Here is a 22,214-nt window from a genome sequence, read left to right on the forward strand (position 1 = left end):
AGTGTTTGTGACAGAGACCATCTGGCTCTTTACAGGAAATGTTTGCCACCCCCAGGGGTCTGCACCACTGTTTCCTTTGCCTTCTTGGTTCCAGCTGGGCTCCATCCTAGAGGGCAGGGCAGGAGGCCGAAGGGGAGGAGGACAGGTGAGGGGAAGGGACTTCGGTCCTTTAGTCACCTCCTTCGTTGCCTCTGTTTTGGGGCTGAAAGTCTCAGGTCCTTGCAGGGCCCCTCTCTAATCAGCCGCCCCTGCCTCTGGGTTCTGGTTGTCACCCCATCCTATACCTTCAGGACCCAGGATGACACCACCCCTGCAGTCACTAGCCCCGGGGCCCTGCCCTGTCCCTCGTGGTTCCCTGACCCTTGTCCTATATTTATGTCAATAGCCCTTTATTGAACTCTCCTTCATTTCTCTGAATTCAAGGATAACTTCTGCTCCTGCTGGAACTCTGGCACAGATTCCAATACCCCGTGTACAGATAGACAGACAGATTCTGTGACCCTAACTTTACAAAAAAAAACCTGAAAATATTTAAAAAATGATAACAGTGGCTGTGTGTGCATAGTGTGCTTATCAGAGACTTGTGTTACATTCTTCGTGCTTTTCATGAATCTGTATGGTGAAGATATATTACTTTCGTGCTAAGGAAAAAGTTAAATAAATAATACAATCAAGAAAAAAAGCCCAGAATCTTTGACTTATATTTAGTTAACTGGGCCAAACCCAGCTATGTCCTAAAACTCAGTAACCAGTGTGGCCTTTTCCTGGAGAGCAGCGCAGAGAATGAAGAGGAAACTGCCTGTAGAGTCAGCAAGCTCGTCCTGTCACTCAGGCTTTGGTTCTGAAAACAGACAGGAGACCCACACAGACACAGTTACGTACATGTGCCTGTTCACACACACACACACCACACACCCACCATACACATATATACACACACCACACACACCATACACACATATATATACACACATACACTACACATACATACCACATACACACACATCATAGACTTATATACACATACCACTCACACACATACCACATACACACACACCGAGAGTGGAAAACTGAATACACACGTACATGAATATTGAGTCAGAAAAGAGTCTTCAAGGCCCAGCAAATAAGTGCTCAAGGCAGGGGTGCCTGATAAAGCCCTCGGTCAAGAGCCCCTTGGTCAGGAGGTCTCCGTGGAGGCACCTGAGGAGGGATGCTCCCCTGTGTCAGCACAGGGCCAGCTGGAGTCCTCACCAGCAGCGCATACATACGCTACATCTTCTTTATCCAGCCGTCTGTCACTGGACACAGGTTTCTTCCTTCCACGTTTTGGCTGTTGTAAATAGTGCTGCTATGAACATTGGGGTCCATGTGTCTTTTCAAATTAGAATTTGCTCTGGATATATGCCCAGGAGTGGGATGGCTGGATCATGGGGTAACTTCTATTTTTAGTTTTTTAAGGAATCTCCATACTGTCCTCCATAGTGGCTGCACCATTTTACGTTCCCACCAGCAGTGTAGGAAGGTTCCCTTTACTCCACACCCTCTCCAGCAGTTATCATTTGTGGACTTTTGAATGATGGCCATGTAGAGTCTTTTCTGGTGACAGAGGCCATTCTGTAACTACTGCACTCACTAAGTTCTGCACCGAATAGAAAATAAGCAAGAATATGCAAATAAGAAAACTCTGTTGCCCTTATTTTAGTCTTTTTCCTAATCTAGTTCTTTGGTTGGAAGTTGATTCTCATTTTATTTTTGAAGAACAAATGCATTTATCCTTTCCACTGTGGTTCCGGGATGCTCGTAACTGCAGAGAATGAGCTTCTGGGACATGTAACCTCCCTAGGAGAATGCATTTTGCTAAAAGCTTGTACAGAGCAGAGAAAGAATGGTGACAAGAACTTGGGCAGAGAAAATGCTGATGACAGACAGAGGACCAGAGGCCAAAGGAAATTGAAGGAAAGCAAGAGAAGGAAATGAGAGAGAGAAATTAGGGCACTGAGAATATCCATGTGTGTCCCCACGGAAAGCAAAATGCCACAAGTTTCTAGGACGGAATCTAACCACAAAAAGTGCTGAGTCATAGCCTTCTTTCTAGGGATGAGCATCCATGTGGACAGAAGGCAAGGGTGGCCCCGAAGAGAGGGTGACCGAGGAGACTGTGATACATCACGTGCTAGCCATATGCTCCTTGGAGGACATGGAGAAAAGCTTAAATTTGGGTGGGGTGTTAGGTTAAATATCACTGAAGGTCTGTTTCAACTTTAATTCCAGCTATGATTCCTGACAACTTGACATTTTCAAGAATTTGCTTAAGAGTTCCTTTAATCTCCACCACCGCCCCTTCCCCAGTTGTGTTTCAATGACCTCTCCCCCCAACCCTTTTTTCTAGCTCCCTCTCCAAACCAAAAGTATACACTTTTTGAGGGTATGGACTGCTGATTTCATTTTGTTTATATTTCCCATTGTTTCAGGTTCTGAATTAGACACATATTTAGCTTTTAATAATTTTCTCTTACGCGATTCAGAGCCATTCTTTTTTCTACTATTTGTAGAGCTTTCCTGCTAACACAGAACATGCATTTCTAGAAAGTGTCAAGAGGAGGGTTTTAATTTAGCAAATATTGTGCAAGCTGAGACGAAGCTTCAAGGAACCCTGAATCTAGTAGAGGGGATAAAACGCAGCACCAAATACTCATTCAACTTAGGAAGGTAGCAAAGCCAAGCTAGAGAACAAAATGAAGAGGCAAAGAAAAAAACAGAATTTGATTTTTCCGAAAGATAAAGCAGTGAAATAGTGATCCTCCAACTTCATTCACACTTAAACTTATGTGATGCTTAACTCATATTTTTATCGGTTTTTTGTTTACACTTGGGGAACAGCACTCCTTTTCCAAGTTTAGGACATTTAAAAGTCCTTTTCTGGCCATAGTTGTAAGGCACTGGGTTTTGTGTCATCGTCATCTGAATTGCAAAGCACCTTACAGTTTGCATAGTGTTTCCACATACATCCCTCATTTCAGTACAGTTTTGTGAGAAACGCAGGTGGCATCTCTATGTCGCAGATAATAGAGCTGAGTCTTAGATGAGATGAATTCCTAGTAGCTGGTGAAGACTATGCAGCTTTTTAAGATCAGACACTCAGGCAAGGACCAAGTGTGGTCCAAGGGAAGATCCAGAGGTACCCGAAAGATGCCACAGAGAGAGAGGTGTGTTGGAGGCAAACTTTAAGGAACAGTCAAGGTTTCAAAAGGGGAAGATGGGAAGAAGGTCTTGTCGTGTCAGGATAATCACATTGGCGTGAAGTTAAAGGGCTTGTTCGGGGCACAGCATGTCGCCCGGTTGGCTCACAGTTCAGTGAAAATGTGGGAAAAAATTAACAACAGGAACTAGCAATGACTATCATCACACCTTTCAAAGTTACAGTCCGGTAGGTCTGGCTGAGCTATCTTTGGGCAGGTGGCAAGCCTCTCGCCTTGGGCCAGGGATGTAGGTTAAGAAAGAAGGGCAGGCAGAAGTGGTTGGTGGGGAAAGATCTAGCTCTGTTTTGTAATGGACATGAAGAGCCTTCACCCCATCCTGGCTCTCCAATTCTCTTTTCCTTTCTGTTTTCACTCTAGCATCCCCTGCCCCTGCCCAGGATTTCTTTTGGTTTGGCATCTTCCTCGTGGTTTTAGAATCTCTCTGCTTCTTTTGTTGTAAAGCTCTGTTAGTGATTCTCAATACATTAGAAGAAAATCACACCACACTGTGATAAGAGTGGTAGAAGCCCCTGAATCCATGGCAAGGCTGGCTTTCTTTGATGGGATCATACTGAATGGAGCAAAAAGACTAGACTCTGAATCAGATCAGTTCCCTTGGCCTGATCAAAATCAAGTAGGCTGATGATTCTGTACACAGGTTTAGAGATAAATCAAACAAGGAAATATACCAGTAGCTTCTGCTCTTCCATCTGGTTGCTTAAAATGAAGGCATTTACCCACCATCACTCATCCATCCGTTCATCCATCCATCCATTCATGCAAAGCGTTCTTTGGTTCAATGGAAAGTCATTGGGAAACTCCAGTATCTCAGAAGCACTCTTAAGGACCATACAGTCTAGTTCTCAGACTCGGCTGCTTTTGAGATGCATTGTCAACAACCAGATCTAGGATCTGAGCCCCTTAGGGATGAGACAGGGATGACATGTTGCCTTAAGACCCAGTTTTCCCATCCAGTTTCTATGTTAACTAGTACATAAGACAGAGTATCTACCCGGGCGCCCACTGCCTCCAGCTTCCCTCCCCAGACTCACCATCTCCGTCCAAGACTGGAGCTTGTCCTGAGCTCAGGGCACTTTCCCCAGTACCTGCCTTGCCCTGGTTTGGAGTTCAAGAGCCAGGTCCTTCCCTCACTGGCTCTGTGCTCCCCGGATGTTCCCACTGTGCCTTGCTCATAAGTTGTGACAACCACTTTCCTGTCCACAATCTATCACCAAGCTCTGTTAAGCAAATACGGCCCTCATAAAGTGAGAACCACGAAATAAAAATATGTAATGTAGTAAATGGATAAACTTGCACTCCATTTCTCAAAGTGGGCTGTCAAGCCAAAGAAAATTCAAGTCCTTGAAAGGCATCATTAAGGAATATCATTCTCAGCCTTGTTATAGGTACCCATTCTCTGAATCAAAATTGATGACGTCTTTCGTGGTTTGGCTCCTTCCTTATTTTAGAAACCTCGAACCTTTGAATTACCTCAAGGAGACTGCCTGGAAGGGACTATAATTCCTTTCTTGGGGTGACCTGTCAGGATCAGACATTCATGAACAGAGCCTGACGCTGTTGAAAAAGATTCATGAAAAAGGAAGCAATGATAGCTGGGAGGACTTCCAAGCTTTTGCTTCTTAAAGAGCCTCTGGTATAGATCGCTCCAGTCAGCAAGGCTAACAAATCATCCCCAGGAATGGTTAGGGGAGACTTTAGAATCTGACAGCTGACTCTGACTACGAGATTAAACTCTTCCCTAAAGTCCCAGCGTCAAGCACCTCTATCCTCCCTTGTGGAAAAGAAACTTCCAGGTGGTCCAACACAGCCCGGATGAAACAAACAGGAAGCTTTTCAATTTAATTTTTTTGCAAGCCTTTTTACTGATGTTTGCTTACCAAGAAGAAGAAAAACTATGTTGTTTCCTTGCTTGTCCATCTGAACCCATCTAAGAGTGAGCTGGACAAATACAGGTGGTGGAGGAGTTAGCGTTTTCCTGCTAACATGAAAGGAACTTTTCCTCTGGTGTCTGCATTCGCTCTCATCCCCACGTGGTGTCTTCCACACAGCGGCCAGAGTGCACCGTTTAAAACTGGAGTCCGATCAGGCTCCACCTCTGCTCAGAACCGTCTGGAGGTTCTCTGTCTCCCTTGGAGTAAAATCCACAGTCCTGACAACCACCTCAGCTCCCGACCTCACCTTGTCTCTGGTTGCTTTTGCTTCTGTCCACAGTTACCAGCTTCCCTGACGGTCTGTCCTCAACACTTAGCCAAGGTTGTCCCACGAAGACATGTTGTTGAAACATGTCCCTCCTCTGTTTAACATCCTCCACTGGCTGGAATCCTTATCAGACAAACATCTGTGAGATCTCACTCTTCCGCCCATCTAAGAATTTTCTCTTCCGTACCCTGCTTTGTTGGGTTTTTTGTGTGCGTGTGGAATTTATCACCAACAAATACACCGTATACTTAATTGTTTATACGCTTTTTTTTGCTATCTTCTCATACTTACATGGAAGCTCTGTGAGCTCAGAGATATTGTGTCTAGTTTGTTGTATCTCTAAGTGCCTAGAACAATGGCAGGGACCTAATATTTGACTCAAAAAAAAAATACCAAAAACATGTGAGTAATATACATTCAGGTTTTCCTGGCAGACAATTAATTCTTCAGTGGGAAGACAAAGAGCAAAGTAGCATTCTCTTCTCATGCTATTCTTTTTTTTCCAGTTGATTCTGTTTTATTTTTAAATGTGCAATTGTGTCTTCTGATCTACTGATACTTTGCCTCCTCCTTGACATCAATCGTGTATCTTACTTATATTTTGATCTCATACTTTGTCCTGAGAATGAGCATGACATTGGTGATGGAGAACATCCTGCTTCGGTCCCAACTTTCAGGAAGATGCCTCTCGTGCAGGATTTCTCCACCGTGACACTGTTGACATTTGGGGATGGATAATCCTTGCTTCTGAGGATGCCTGGTGCATTGTGGGATGGGTAGCAGTGTCCCTGCCCTCTACCTACCAGATATTAGTAACATGCTACCAGCTGTGACAACCAAAAATGTCTCTAGGCGTCGCCAAGGGTCCCCTGGAGGCAAAATCGCCCAGACTGAAGAAGCACTGCTCTAATGTGTCAGTGTTAAATTCATTGTTTTTAGGCCAGATTTTCTTGTGTCAGAGAGTGATATTCTTACCCCTTGTGGGAGGAAAAATTAATATTTCTGGAAAGCATTTTGGCACTAAGTACCAAAGGCTTAAAAAAATGTTTCTTCCCTTTGACCCAATTATTTATTCTCTTGTGATTTATCCTAAGAAAATAATCAAAGGCTTGGACAAAGATTTATGTTCAGAGATGTCTGTTGCTGCATTATTTATCAGTGTCTAAGAATTGAAAACAAGCTAACTGTCCAATAATAGCTATGGCTCAAGAAATTATAATATATCATAGGATGGGAGAATCATCCAATTTTTTTCTATCAAAAATTTTGCTTCTGAAAAATATTTAATGGCATAGAATAAGTCATATATTTATTATATATGTAATATATAGAAAAGGTAATATCTTAGGATGAATAGATATATGATATCTTATATATAATGATCTTAAACTCCCAATACAGGCATATTCATACATACACACATACACACACACATGCAGAACATATAATCCCAAATTGGTCAAAAGGAGCAAGGAAAGAGAAACACCAATGGTAGCTTTGCTAAGATTACATTCTCATCTTTACCTGGCCCAGAGAGGTGAGGACTTGGGGCATCTGTAGTGAAGATCATATGGCTTTCATTAAGCATAAGATCATGAAGCAATGTGGCCCTGAGTTTATGACCTGTCACAGGCTGGATCTACTTAAACACCAAACCTTATCTCTTCAAGTACGTGTTCTCAACTTTGGAGAAGCAACTAGGAATTAATTGGCCTTGTTGGTGTTCCTGTTGACTCTCCAAATCCAACTTGTCAGAATTGAACCATCTGTTAAAAATGATATGATAAAATCAACCTCCCTAGGAAACACATAGACACAGTTTTTAATTTTTCTGTACAACTTTCTGCAACAATAAGATGGAATAAAAATCTTGTTATAACTATATGCCATAAGTACACCCCTTTGGCTCCGTGGCCTTTTCCTAAGAGACTTATGGTAACAGCACTAGTATTCAGCTAGTGAATGTTTTTTTTTCTTCATGTGTGTAGAAGCTACTACATGCAGTAAGACCTTTTCTTTTCTTTTTCAAATGTGCTCTTTAGTTACAGAGAAGGTATTTCAGGATGGACAAGGGTTAACAATGCAGTACCTTTATCCAGGATAAGTTTGTTTTGTAATAAAAGCCTTTGCCCATAGTCTCTTTATTTGCCTTATTATTATGGGGAATTTACCAGGACACCATTTTCCTTTCCTCCCCATCCATCTCCTGTCAGTCATATGACATGGCCACACCCTTTGGGGATTTGACATATACCAGATTAAGTTAACAGAAGGGGATTTTTACAGTGCAACTCAAAGCCAGAAGGATATAGATATTCCCATACTATAGTGGCCCTCATCTCTCATAGACATTGTGATAAGAAGTGATCACTCTTTTTTTTCCTTCTAGTTTTACTGAGGTATAATTGACATACAGCACTGTATCAGTGTTTAAGGTGTCCAGCATCATGATTGGACTTACATACATCATGAAATGATCGCCACAGTAAGTTTAGTGAACATCTGTCATGTCATAGATACACAATTAAATAGGAAAAAATAATTTTTCTTTGTGATAAGAATGCTTAGGGTTTACTCTCTTTAACAATGTGTATATGTAACACACGGCAGTGTTATATGTAGACATATATATATAGCAACCCAGATGCTTTATATATACATACAAAGCTTTATATATACCTATTTATACATTATATATAGCATATATATAGCATTTATATATTATACATATATATACATATATATATATATATATATATATATATATATATATATATATATATATATGGCATGAATAAGAAATAAACTTTTGCTGGGTTAAGATTGTGGGATTGTTTGTTACCCAGTGTAACCAGTCACACCCTGACTCACATAAACATTGTCTTACATTATTAAATATTATTATAATTTCATACTTCCTACCGTCTGTGAGTCATCATTAGTAGCCTTGTTACTGTAGATGAGGAGACTGTGGCACAGAGGGGTTAGGTGACTTTTCCCAGGTCACATCATTGGTAAGTAGAGGAGCTGAGTCAAGCATTCCCATCCAGGGAGCAGTCTCCAAATCCTAACTGTTCAACAGTCCATGTCAACAAGGATGAGCCAGTGGGATGAAGGCACCTAGGACTTGGCAGTGATGGTGGGTAGAACCTTGAGGACCAGCTCAGTGTGGGGTGGCTTTTTACACTCTGCTGCCGTGTTTGGTTTTATTTCATTGCTTTGTCCTTTCCATTACAAGCTTAGAAGAGGAGAGAGTCTGGAAATGTCCCTAAATCTGCTTTTGACATTTTGTATTTTATGCCCGTGAAATTGTGGAGATTTCGAATTGTTGGTTGCTTTTTCAGAATAAATAAAGAAGTTATACTCCAAGGGATTTCTGCAAGCCACATGGAAAGTCTTTGATGATGTCCTGGCATTGGAGGAAATAAGCTTCCAAATGAATAAATAGCTATTGCATGTGACAGAGCAGAATTTAAATGGCAACAAGGAGTCACCAGGAATAGCGTATTCAGGTCTCTCCTGGCCCTTGTAATCCTTTGAATACTTAATTGGATTTTCCTTTAAGCATCTTTTATTGTCTCCTGCAGCTTGAATGGGAGGCAAACTCATCAAGCATATTCATGAATTGTGGCTTCAGTAGAGGGTTTGGAGTCTGGCTGAGGAAAAGCTTCTGGGGAGGCTCTGAGGAGGAAGGCAGTGTGAGCAGTTGGTTTCAGCAGCTTGTGCATCTCCCAGGCGTCAGGATACCCCTTCCCTGAGCCCTCCTGGCACTGAGGTCTGTCCAAGTCATCCTGTATCAAAGGACGTAGTGACTACTCACACCCGTTCCCCTCTCAGTCCTTTATCTGCCTCCAAGTTAGTCATAGCTCCACATGGACACATTCTATATTTGACACTTTGATACACTCTCTGGGGTAGAGCCCCGTATGTAGAAAATGATGACAGTTTATTAATTATGGCTGGTCAGGAAGTGGGGCTTTGTTGCAAAGGAGGATTGGAAATGCTGTATCCACCTCTGTGATGTCCTCTGAGAGCATTTTCTGTAGGAAAGAATTGTCAGCTATCACCACCCTAGAAAGGCAACTAGAAAGGGCCGTTGCTCAAAGAAAGCTTAGTGTATTCAACGAACTGCAGTTAAGGAGAACACTGCCTTGACAGAGTCATAGTCATATCTCAGAAGGGGAAGTCAGGGAGGGCCTTTATTGGGCTTAGGACCAGGGCTGGATGATTTTAAGGAGAGTCTTACAAGGCAGAGAACGAATTGGTATTGGAGGTTATGACATATTATTTTATGTATTATAGAGGTAAAGATTTTGAGGTGTGCATATTGGTTTAAAATAAAATTAATCTCTTTCACTGTTTCACAGTCTTATCTCTTAGGTGAAAGTATTTCCCAGATCAAGAAGCTAAATTTTTTTGCCTGGTTCCAGAATTATTAAGCACTGAGGGAAAAAATTATGTTTGTGTATAAATATTCCTTAGTGAAGTTGATAAGGGAAAAGATGGAATACTCAGTCCCGGAACTGTTTAGCACAAAGCCAGGACGGTTTATTGGTTTCAGTTCTCAGGATAGACGGAGAACCTGGCAGGTCTTTGGGAGCGTCTGTAATCCCAGCCATTAGCAAATGGCTAATGTCTTTTCACTAAACCGTCTCACAGTGAGGATTTGCATCATCCACATGGTGCTGATCATGAGAGTCTGACCTGAATTATGTAAATCCACTGGGGTTGAGTGAAGGTAATGATGGAATCCTCTGGCAGAGAAGACTTAGTTTTCTGCTTTTCACAATTACTGGAGTTTTCACGGTGTAAATGAAGCCAGCATCTTTCAATGGACGAGTTAGTCTTTTTTGTTTCTGGTCAATCAGAAATAATTTGACACTTGCATTTGTCGTAGTTCCTTTTTAAAATGGCTCGACCCTACATTGTTATCTGAATGGTTCTTACCAGAATGGTGGTGTGTCCCATTCTGGTTTGGATTGCTCCCCAGTGTGGAGTAAAGAATTCCTGCTCGTGGGACTAGCCAAGACGGCGGGGCTGTAGGACGCCTAGCTCACCCTCTGCCACGAATACAGCAAAAGCTACACCTGCATTCGGAACAAATCACACAGAATACCTACTGAACTTGAGCTAAATATCTCTTATGTCGCAAATACAAGGGAATCCTCACAAAACTGGTAAACAGCACGTTTACAACGTATAGCACAGGCAACTACATTCAATATCTTATAGTAACCTGTAATGAAAAAGAATATGAAAAGGAATATATGTATGTATATGTATGACTGAAGCATAATTGCTGTACACCATAAATTGACACAACATTGTAAACTGACTAAAACACACACACACACAATTTCCTGCTCCTCACATGTAAAGGAGCAAAAGACCTTTTTCCTAGAGAGCACAGTGACTATAGTGGAGTATTTTGCTTATTTGATCCATTGGCCATTGCATCCTAGCCCAAAGATGGCATAAAAACGAAGCTTGGAATTATTTGTTTAAAGGTTAATAATTTTATGCGCTAGTGATTTGTGAAATGCCGGGAGAATTGAACTGAACAGTAAGAAAACATTCCTGTGCCTGTAGTAAGATAAATTATACAGTCAGCATCTGGAATTTAAATGATATGCTTTCCTCTTTGGATGCAAATAACAGTTAATGGTGACAAGGGCATAGCAATCCTAATGTAATTTCCCCTCTGGAAAGATGCCTTGAAAATGATGAAGCTATTTTCAGTTCCAAAGATGACTTAAAAGAATTAAGTTAAAGGGCTACCAAAAACAAACCAAAACAAACTCAAAGAGAATTAATATGTTTTCTTTGAAAAAGCAACTCCTTGTTCCGTCTCTATTGGCTCCTACGTTTCCTTAGGAATATCAGCTTTTTCTCTGCACAATAAATAAAATCATCATCCTCACCATTTTGTCATTTGTTGAGTTAACTGCTGTGGGATGGGCACCTTGCTAGACTCTTTAATTGCATACCCGCCCTGATCCTATCCACAACCCAAGAAACAAGTATTATTACTCCATCTTACAGATAATAAATCTGAAGATCAGAGAGATTGTTATTTTCATAGCATATTGTATCTCTCGAAGACTCATGAGTCTTTGAACGTTAGAAACAAAATGCAACTTAGAGACCAGCCTGGTTTACCGGTGAGGAAACTGAAGCAAGGACAGGGGGAAGGTCTTGAAGCAGAATCTTATTGTGGGTTGCACATTGTGGTGGCTGTTGCAATGGGGTGGTCACCATCCACTCCAGGTCAGCATTGGTAATGCCTTCCTCCTCACCCATTATTGATCCAAGGAAGGATGATTATGGCCAGTGAAGTGTGAGGGTAAGTGTGCCACAGGGATTTGAGGAGCAATGCCACCCATCCTTCAAGAACAGGGAGAGAACATAGCTGTCTCCTCATTAGCCCAAGAAGGATGCCAACCCAAGGAGGATGGAATGAAGCAGTGGGAAGTACCTGTATTCTCAATGACCTGGTCGGACCTCTGATTCAACTACATGTGAAGCTCATCTTTCCTCTAGACTCTATAGTTGTATCAAAGCTCTATATAGTTGTATAGTTTTAATAAGTGCATACTTATAATAAATTTCCTCACTGCTTAATTCAGTTTAAGTCCACATTTCTACTTGCTGCTAGAAGGATGTAAACATTTAACTTGGAGTTATCTATCTCCCTCTCTGACTCTGCTCTCTAAATCTCTGTGTTTAATACACATCTCAAACTCAGTGAACTTGAGGAGAAAAGAAAATTATTTTATATAAGCTTATAACAAAGAATTTGATAAATTAAGAACACAGTGTATAGATACAGAATAAGATATATATAAACTCAGAGGGCAGTGGGCACAGTAGGTGAAGTTTTAGAGCGGAAGGTTGTTGGAGACGGTGTCTTAGATATTAATTTTGAACACAGTCTTGAGAGTGGGAGTGAATCAGTATCAACAGACTAGAGTTTCACATTAAAAAGCTAAGCTTCTAGGGTCATAGTCATTTTTATAATTTGACTTGACTAAGTGAGTTACCAGAGGGTGGAGCTTTGTGCATCTGCAGGCAAGACGGTTTTGAGAGATTTAGACTTGGCCCACTGGTTTATATGTAGAAGTCTGAGAAATGTAGAGACATGATACACTAATTGGCTTCTTCCTCCTTCCCCAAATATGGCCTTTTTAAACCAAAATGAAGTCTTTGTTTCAGTTCTGCGTGGAATATTGAATTCTTCACACATATTGTGCCCCCTCTCACCTCCTTCCCAAAAGCTCAGGAGTTTCCCACTGGAACAAGTACCCCTGCTCACTTCCACCGGATTAGGAATCCAGGCGCACGTGAGCTCAGGACGCTGGGCTGACTCTTTGGTGGGCCACTTAGCCGTGTGCTCGCCCATAGCTCAGTCTGGCTTTTCACGTTCTTGAAATCATGGCCTGAGGAACAGACAGGACAGTGTAGACCATATTCTAGTTCAAAACCATCAGTGCCCCTCCCTCGGGGAGGAGCAACGTTCCTAGTCTGCGGGCCTCCGGCATGCCCGGGTGATTTGCTTTGGTCAGTAGAATGTGAGTGGAACGATGTGTTCACTTCCCGACGGAAGCTTTGAGGGCCGACATGGGAGTTCCCACGTTTATGTTCCCTTGCCTCCAAGATCATGGAAATGGAAATTGAGATGGGGTCTCAACAGCTTGGGTTCCTGAGTGAAGGCTGTGGGCCAGCCCACATTTAACAGGCTGTCTGAGTAGAAAAGGTCTTCGTTGTTTTAAGCCATGGAGATTCTGACATTACCTGTGAACTGCAGCAAACCTAGCAAATCCTGACTGATACCGGGACAGGCAGAAGGTGTGCAGTTACGCAACGTGGCTATCACCACTCTCTGGAAATGACTTACAGGAGGCACGTACTGTAAATATGGCCAGTGTTTTAGAGACTGTCTACAGTTTTGAAAGGAAAGATAAAAGAAAAGATGTGAAAAAGATGTTAGCCCCGAGGAAAAAACCTGAAAGACTGATTGAGCGGGAACATAGTTCAGTCATAGGAGAAATTAAGTTATAGTTGGTGTACATCTTGGTCCATGGGTTTTGAAATTGCACCTACAGCATCTGCAGGTGAAAATTTCTAATTAGACTCAGGCAGGTGCTCTGAGTCCTCTGTGGCCACAGCAAACCAACATGTGAAGACAAGATCTTGGCATCTGTTCCCTTTAATTTCTCTTTGAAGATTCCTGGTTTTATTTCTGGCATTTCTTTTCCCTCATGGGAAACTTTAATGCTAAATATACGTACTTCACATACACAAATACTAGGTTAATGTCACCCGATGCTGACTCTTATATAAAAGGGCTGATTTAGTCTTAAATATTTGGGGTCAACAGTTTTTGAAACCTAGCCTCCTTTGCAGAGCACCTTCTAGACACTGTAGACTTCTGTAGACGCTGTGATTTATCTCCTCAGTAAGTCGCTTAACTTTTAAGGCTCCAGTTTGCTAATAAGCGAAGTGAGAATCATACTGCCTGTCCCACCACATTGCAGTTGTGGTGATAGTCATTACAAATGGTAAATTCTACACGCACGATTATTATTCTCTGTGAACTGGGTGGTACGTTACCTCTACTATTACCATTTCTATAGCACTTGCTCTTTCAAAGCTAATCAACAGCCATTATTTTTTAAATTGTCACAGCAAAATGCACTTTGCAGTGGTTAACGGTAGAGGTCTGGTGGAGAACATTTGCAATTCTGCTTTTTCTCTTCCTTCTCCCTCTTTCCTGCTCCTTTATTTCCTCTTTGCTGTCTTCCTGGTTCTGTGCCTTCTATTGTGATCAGGATTAGTGCTGGAAAAGAGGCATGGAATTTGAAAGCAGGTCAAATTCCTTTAAGTGGAAAAGGGTAAGACTGGCAGGGGCAGCCTGAGAAGATGAGGGAACCAGCAGGAGCTGGAGGAGTGGAGAGAGGAAGAGAGAGAGGGGGAAAAGGAAACAGGGAAGGGAAATAGGGGCAGTGATGGAGGGAAATGAGTAACATTTTTCGGAAGTCCTACTGTGTTGTGCTGTGTAAATCCCTAGTCTCCAGCTTCTCAAGAGATGTTTCAAAATTCAGTGTGTCTAGTTCTAAAAAAAAAAAAAATGTGCTGTTGGTATTTTTATTCTTATCCCATTCCATTACATATATAGATTAGTTTTAGGAGAATTGACAGTCTTCCCATACAAAAACAGAGCGTGCATATTCATGTCTTCAGCTTTTCTTCATACTTACCTAAGTTTAAGCCTCCTTCAGCACAGTTTGCCTATTTTTTTGTTGATTTTAATCAATTCCGTCCGTATTTATTTCTAGACATTTTTGTTGTTATTGTTGCTCTTGTAAAGGGTGTTTTTTTCCTTCTATGATATTTTCTAACAGCTTGCTGTCTTTATACAGGAATGCTGTCTATGTTTTATGTTAGACACTCAACCACCATTATTGAAATCATTATTTGGTTGATTCTCTTAGGCTTTTTAGGTATCCAATCATATTATCTGCAGATAATGGTAATTTTATTTCCTCCTTTCTAATTTCTTATACTTTTAATTTTGTTCTCTTAGGGAATTGCTTTGGCTAGTCCTTCTGTAATGATGTTAAATAATGTGGTGTCAGTGGCTGTCATCAACCTGTTCCCAACTTTATTGACGATATTTGTAGTGTTTCTCTGATGCTGCCTGTTGGATTGAGATGTACATCTCTCAGTAGCTATGTTTATCTCTGTCTCCACTGTTAAGGAAATAGTCCTCTGTTTCTGTGGAAATTAGCATAATCAACTTGTCCCTCTTGCCTGGGTTTTTCTTGGTTTTAGCACTGGAAGTAGAGCATCCTCGAAAACTCCTTGTTCCCAGACAAATCACAGTGATTGGTCACTTGAGCTAAAATCAAGAATGGATGTGAATCTTATCATTTGTCAGCATCTATGTGGACATCTCACAATTTTTCGAGTTGAGTGATTGACATGATTAATTGTTTATATGTTTTATAATATAAAGCTGTCTTTTCCCCGTTGGCATGAACTCCAATTAATCATATTATATTAGTTCTCCAGCTGATGGCTGCGTTCTATTTGCTGATATTTTTGCTAATAACTTAAGTTAGGTATTTTTGTCAAGTCATAAGTGAGATCAGTCTGTGGTTTTCTTTCTTAGATTATCTATCTTGAATTTAGGTATCAATGCTGTGGTGACTTCACAAAGAGAATCTGGAATCTTTCTTTCTTTCTCTGTATTCTGCAACAATGTCCATAACATTGGCTTTCCTATCCCTTAAAGGTTTTGTAGGTTTTCCCTGTAAAACCATCTGGACTTGGTGTTTTTGTGATGAGTAGTTATTTGACCAGTTTTCCTAGTTCCACCCCACCCCAACAAGAACCCAGCAGAGATGGGGAAAGAGAACACCGCCCAGTCTGCCCCTCCCAGGGCTGCCACGACATCCCTTGTGAGAAGAAGTTTGGATGTGGAGATACCCCTTCCCAGGGTAAAATCCCTTGGAGGCTCTCCCTGGCTCTCAGGTTTCAGCTCACACACTGTCAGGTTTCCCGGGTTGCCCTGATCTGGCCCTGGCTCAGCCGTGAGCTTAGTCTCCAGCTCCCGCTCACCAGAAGGCTTAAACTGGGACCCCTTGCACACTCTGCTCCTCCTGCCGGGAATATCCTCCCCCACTTCTTCGTACAGCTTATTCCCATTTGTATCAGTTACTTCTACTGCTATGTAACAATTTAAACATAAATAATAAACATAAAATAATTAAAGCATAAAATAATAAACATTTATTATGTCATAGTTTCTGAGGGTCTGGGATCTGGAAGCAGCCCAGCTGAGCAACTCCAGCGCAGGGTCTCCAAGGTCGCAGTCAAGTTGTCGGCTAAGTGATCTCAAGGCTCAACTGGAACCAGAAGATTGCTTCTGAGCTCATTCACGTGGTGGCGGCAAGGGCTCCATCCCTTGCTGGCTGTTGACCTGAGGCCTGAATTCCTTCTACCTGGGCTGCTTCACTGTCCTCAGGACATGGCATCTGGCTCCCCCAGAGTGAGAAAGCCCAGAGGATGAGAGAGTGGCTGAGTGAGAGCCTGGGGGTGGGAGCCGGAGGTGGAAGCTATATTGTTCGTCAACAAGCCAACTCTAAGGAGCCTAAACAAGCTTGTAAATATGAGGTGGTGTCATCTGCGAGGCTGTGACCATGCTAATTGTCTTTTAAGTTCAGCCCAAGACCCCCTTGTGGGGGAACTTTCCTGATGTTCTCAGTCTGACGTCTCTCCGCCCCGACACCGCCTGAGCACCATCCCCACTTTGGGATGTGGCACACAGGACCACCCCTGGTGAGTTACCTGCCTACCACTGCAGCTGGGCACCACAAAAAACTGTGCCTTCCAGGGGTGACTTTCCCCTCTCTCTGCAGGTCCACGTACATTATATTAATGCCCAAAATTTAATGTAAAACAATGACACTGTATTCATTTAGCAGGAGTCACACGAAAGTGATGGCAAGCTAACATTTATGGAGAATTCATTATAAGTCAGTTACTATATTAAGGGTGAAACACATCATCTCATTCATCTCGAAACACCCCTACTAGGAGGCTGGAACTGCTTTATCTTTATTTGAGGAAACTAAGGTATTTATCCACGACCCTGCTCTCAGGCAGTATTCTGTACTGTCCTGTGGACTTCAGTCCATCCTATTCAAATGAGAATTGAAGAAGAATATTTGAATGGATTGTTTTTCCCCGAAACACAGTCCTAAGAAGATTCAGACTAGAGACGTAGATGGCAAAGTCAGAAAATGGGACAAAGGACCTTTTGGGGGCTAAATCTCTATATGGAACCAATCTTGACCCTTCGCATCTCTTAATAGTATTTAATTAGGTATTTTCTGAACTGGTCCCAGATTCCCAGCCTTGTCTGTGTTTTTGCCAAATACAAAACCTTGAAAGGACCCCCACCCTTCTCTCCTTGGGTCTCTGCTGATTCTCTCCTCCTTCACCGACTGCTAATTCCTTCTTTCCCGACCACGTTCCTGTCTCTCCTGCAGATTCTCACTGCAGACAGAAGGCAAAGACAAAAGCAAGTGGAAGTTCCCAGCCGCAGAAGGGAAAACAGCGCTAGTGTCTGCCGTGGGAATGATGTTAAATACACGTCCTAGAAGCACAGGGGCTGAGACAGCGCCTCCCCGCCAGGATCCCTGAGGCGCCTACAGCTCCATCTCTGAGGCTTTTAGGAGCGAGGCCCAGTGTGGGAGCCAGTGAATCGCCTGCGTTCACCGCACATTCACAGGGATGGGCGCTGCTTGTCCTCAGCTTGTATCCAGTTCCTCCAGCACCTCAGGCTACTGTGCCTTTGTTCGCCTGGTACCCTCTACCTGGAACACGCCTCCCGCCCGTCCTTCTTAGAACCTGCATTTATTTGCCTTCTTGGTGCCGAGCGCCTTGCAGCCACTATCTATGATCAGTGGAAGAGCTCTTTGACAATGACGATATCACACTTGGGTTTTGGAATGTTCACTCCAGCTGCTAAATGGGGAACGTTGCAAATCTGTCACCTTCTTGCCACCTCTGCCGCTGCGACCCAATTCTAAGCCACCATCATGAACCACCACAGTCACCTTCCAATCAGTCTCCCCACCTGTACTGTGCTCATGGTGCAAAGAATGACCTTCTCAAAACCTAACTGGATTATATCACATCAAAGGCCCCTCAACATACTTGGGACTAAATCCAAACACTTCCTCGGCTTACAAGGCTCCGTGCTTTCTAGCTCCTGCTGATTTGCCAGTTTCACTATTTCTTTGGTAACTAAGGCTATGGAACAAATTACCCGTAAACATAGAAGCTTAAGGCAATGACAATAATTATTTTGCTCACAAATACGCAACTTGAGCAGGGCCTGGTGGACATAGCCCAGTTCTGCTTTTCTTGGCATTAGCTTGGCATTAAGTTGAAGGCCGGGGGCTAGAATCACCTCAAGTCCTGTCCAGTCTCATGCCTGGCAGTCGATGACAACTGACAGCTGACACCTTAGCTGGTGCAGTTGGCCTCCGTGTGTTGCCTGAGCTCTCTGACTACGTGGCAGCTGGATCCAAGAGCCAATGTCTGGAGAGAGAGAGTCAAGTAGACGTCATACTACCTTTTCCAACTCAGCTTTGGAAGTAAGACACACTCACATCCACTGCACTGTGTTAGGTAGTCACAAGGGCTTGCCCAGGTCCCAGGTGGCGTAGCCCCACATCTTGATGGTGTGTGACAAGGTTCCAAAAGAGCGAGCATATGGGATTGAAAATATTACTGTGGTCATTTTTGAAAAATGGACTCTGCTTCACTCATCTTCAACAGTGTCCCACCAGCTCAATAGATTCCATGTGCGACATTCTTTGTATGATGTTAAATGGTTTTTGAAGGGACAGGCTAGGTGGTCTGAGTGTTTGTGTCCCCTCTCCACCCTCCCCCCCAGTTCACGTGCTGAAAACCTAACACCCAATGTGATGGTCTGGAAGTGGGGCCTCTGGGAGGCAGAGCCCTCATGAATGGCATTTGTGACCTTATAAAAGAGACCCCAGAGAAATCCCTCACCCTTCGAATGAGGATCCAAGGAGAAGTTTGTGACTCAGAAGAGGGCCCTCACTCACGCAAGCTGGCACCTGGCTCTCAGACTTCCCAGCCTCCAGAGCTGTGAGAAAGAAAATCCCATGGCTTTGAATCTACCCAGGCTGTGGGGTTGGGTTTATGCCAGTCGGAATGGACTGAGGCAGCGCGCGAAGCCGTTATAACAACCCTGCGCATTCAGTGTCGTCATCCCCATTTAGAGAGTTAGGAAGTGGCAGAACAGGAGTTTTAAAGAGTTTCACTTGTCTCCAATCATTGCTCCCAATACTCTAGTTCAAATCTCGCTGCCCCCTTTCCCGCTAACATCCTGAACAGATTCCAGAACTTTACAGCCAGCAATGGTTAGTAAAACCGTCTGTTTCAGCAGTGACCACCCGGTCTTCTTTGTGTTTGAAACCCCAACCTCATATCCACTATTAAGACGTCCTCTTGTCTGCCTTCACACCCAGCCCAGCTAAAGCAGTAGACTGGGGCATGGGGCGCTCTGTCCCCACTCCTCTCTCCCCTTTCAGTTCTGGGAGCCTCTGTGTTTGCCCCTAGGCAGAGGGGCCGGGGAAGTGACCGCGGGTGCTTTATTCGCTGGCTGCCACGGTGGTGGGAGGTGCCCCCCATCGTCCTCTGGTCCCAGGTGATCTAGGTAGACAGCAGATTCTCCTGGGATGCTGGTCACCTCTGTCCCGACTCCTGACAAGGAATCCTCCGAGAGAGGGGCTGTGTCTTTTTTTTTTCAATACCTCCAGAAGTTTGTACCCTAATCCTCTCCAGATGGGTTGTGGTCTTGGCTGGCTGGAAGCTGCCACACAGCCTCCTGGCTTCTGTCTCCTTTTCTCACCTCTGTCACGTGTGTGTGAAGTCACAGAAACTCCCGCAGCCCCTTCCATGCCCTCCCATGGTCTTGAGGAACTGGGATGGGATGGACAGCGCTCCCACGTTGTTTCCAGACCCACCAACTCCCTACTTTTCACACTGGCCGCCAACCTAAGAACACTCCAGGCAGGAAGGCTCCAGTCACTGGGCTCATCTCCGGGGCAGACTGCCCGCGTCACCCAGGAGCCGCTCCGTCCCCGTACCCTGGCCAGGAGGGCCCCCAGGCTTGGCGTGTGGGTCTCTGCAGTACAGTGGGCGTCCAGCCATGGAGTGGGGGATGCACCTGCTGCCCCACTTCCCACTGTGGGGTCCTCAGGGGTCCTCACTTGACTTGGGTGGAAGGGGAGTCAGTTCAGTGGCCTTGCAGTGAATCCCAACAACTTCCCTGCTCTCTTTAGAATTTTCCCAGGGAATGGAGTTCTTATTCCCTCTCTCTCCAGCCTTCTCCTGGATCTCAACTCTGGGACAGTAGGAAGCTTCCCACTCAGCACCCAGTCATGGTCACAAGACAGCTGAGGTTGCCTTATTCAAACTCCATGCTGTTCATTGTAGGGCACCTCTTCCACCACCCACTGAAGAAAAGCAGGCTTCACTCTGTGTAGACACACTCAGGTCACGTACCCACTGGGATCCAGTCACTGGGGGAGCTGCAGAAATGTCACAGGCTGATTGGCTCACCCCCAATCTGGGGGTGGGATCATTCCCACCTGAACGGCTGGGCTGTGAGTTCCTGGAGGCAGCATGAACTGAATGTGGAAGAGGGGTTTGCAGGTCCTCCTTGGTGTTTCTGGAGCATCCAAACCACAGTACTTAAGACATTTACTGAAAAACCTTTCTGGTCCATCTTTCCTATAAGACTAGAAGCTCACTGAGGGCAGAGGCCAAGGCTGTTTGATCCATCACTGTAAGTGTCCCCACGCTTAACCTCATGCCCAGCACGTAGCAGACATTTCATTAAATGCTCAGTAAGCTGAATTCAAGTAACAAGAGGCAAACTGGCAGCACCCAGGACTTCTGCTCTGCCTTTTCTCCAAGATCAGTGGGCTCCCTTTACATGCAGAGGCAACGCCTGCTTTTCAACCTGACACATTTTTCTTCTCTCTTTCTTTGCTGTGTCCTAATGGACCCCTCGGCGTTACTTCTTGCCTTCCTCGTCCCTTTGTTCTGCAGTCTTTGGTCTGTGTGATGATTTGTACCCACAGTTGGCGGAGCCTTGCCGGGATCTGCGTAAGGAGGCCCAGCTCTGTAACATCTGTTTCTGGGAATGTACTGCATTTTAATTGCATCGTAAAAGCGGAGGCGTCCTGTACTGAGTTACCTTTGGGGGATCTGGTGTGGAGTACTATTGATTTATTTATAATTCATAGCCTACTCACTTCTGAAAAGAAAAAAAAAACTTAAAGCTGCTGATGAACAATGAGACATACTCGCCAGGAAAACAGTTCTGGTCCTGGATTTTAATTCCAGTTGCTTCTAACTCACTGTGTGACCTTGAGCAACTCATTTGACCTTCTCAGGCTGCAGTTTTTCTCCCCTGAGGGATGGAATGCTCAGTGTGCTGGCGTGGAGGGAGGTTTCCGTCTAGAACCACAGTCTACGATTCTGTGAGTGCAGTTGGGTCAGAAACCTTGTTTGAGCTGCATAATTACCAGAGAGTAAACGACAGAAAAGGACTGAGAAAACACAGTAGGAGAGCTTGCTTATGTATGAAAAGGAACCTTTTTAGCTATTCTGCGTTGTGGCGTGTTTGTACTGATTGACAGAATCTTCAGGAACCCACTAAATGCTGGCATTAAGAGTATTGCTAGCAGGGAGGAGGGTATAGCTCAGTGGTAAGAGCATGTGCTTAGCATGCACAAGGTCCTGGGTTCAATCCCCAGTACCTCCTCTGAAAAAAAAATAAAATAAACCTAGTTACCTACCCCCTGCCAAAATAAAATAATTAAATAATGTAATAAATAAGTATTTTGGAAAAAATAAAAAATAAATTAAAAAATAGTATTGCTAGCACATGTCAGGCCTGGAACCCCATGGGTATTATTCAACTCTATTATTTTCCTCTCCGCTTTTGTTTTTAATCATGATAACATACCCCAGGTAGATTAAAGACACTGTAATAACTCCCTGTAGCACAGACGTGTGCTGGCACCCGCGTCATCACGGATAGCTGAGAGCATCCAGGCCGTGTCAGCGATCACACAGCGAGAAGGCTGACTTAGCTTCTAAAGCAAAGTTATGACAATAATTTCCCTCAATTGCAGTCTA

At 43.7% G+C, this 22,214-nt stretch overlaps 1 non-coding gene across 1 annotated transcript; it reads left to right on the forward strand.

Annotated features, from left to right (window-relative positions):
* The first annotated feature begins 21,763 nt into the window (after nt 1-21,763).
* Nucleotides 21,764-21,837, forward strand: TRNAA-AGC (transfer RNA alanine (anticodon AGC)). Its single transcript has one exon. It is a non-coding gene; the product is annotated as a tRNA-Ala (tRNA).
* The last annotated feature ends 377 nt before the right edge of the window (nt 21,838-22,214 follow it).

The sequence above is a fragment of the Vicugna pacos genome, chromosome 17 (assembly GCF_048564905.1).
Source record: "Vicugna pacos chromosome 17, VicPac4, whole genome shotgun sequence".
In the NCBI taxonomy this organism is placed as follows: domain Eukaryota; kingdom Metazoa; phylum Chordata; class Mammalia; order Artiodactyla; family Camelidae; genus Vicugna; species Vicugna pacos.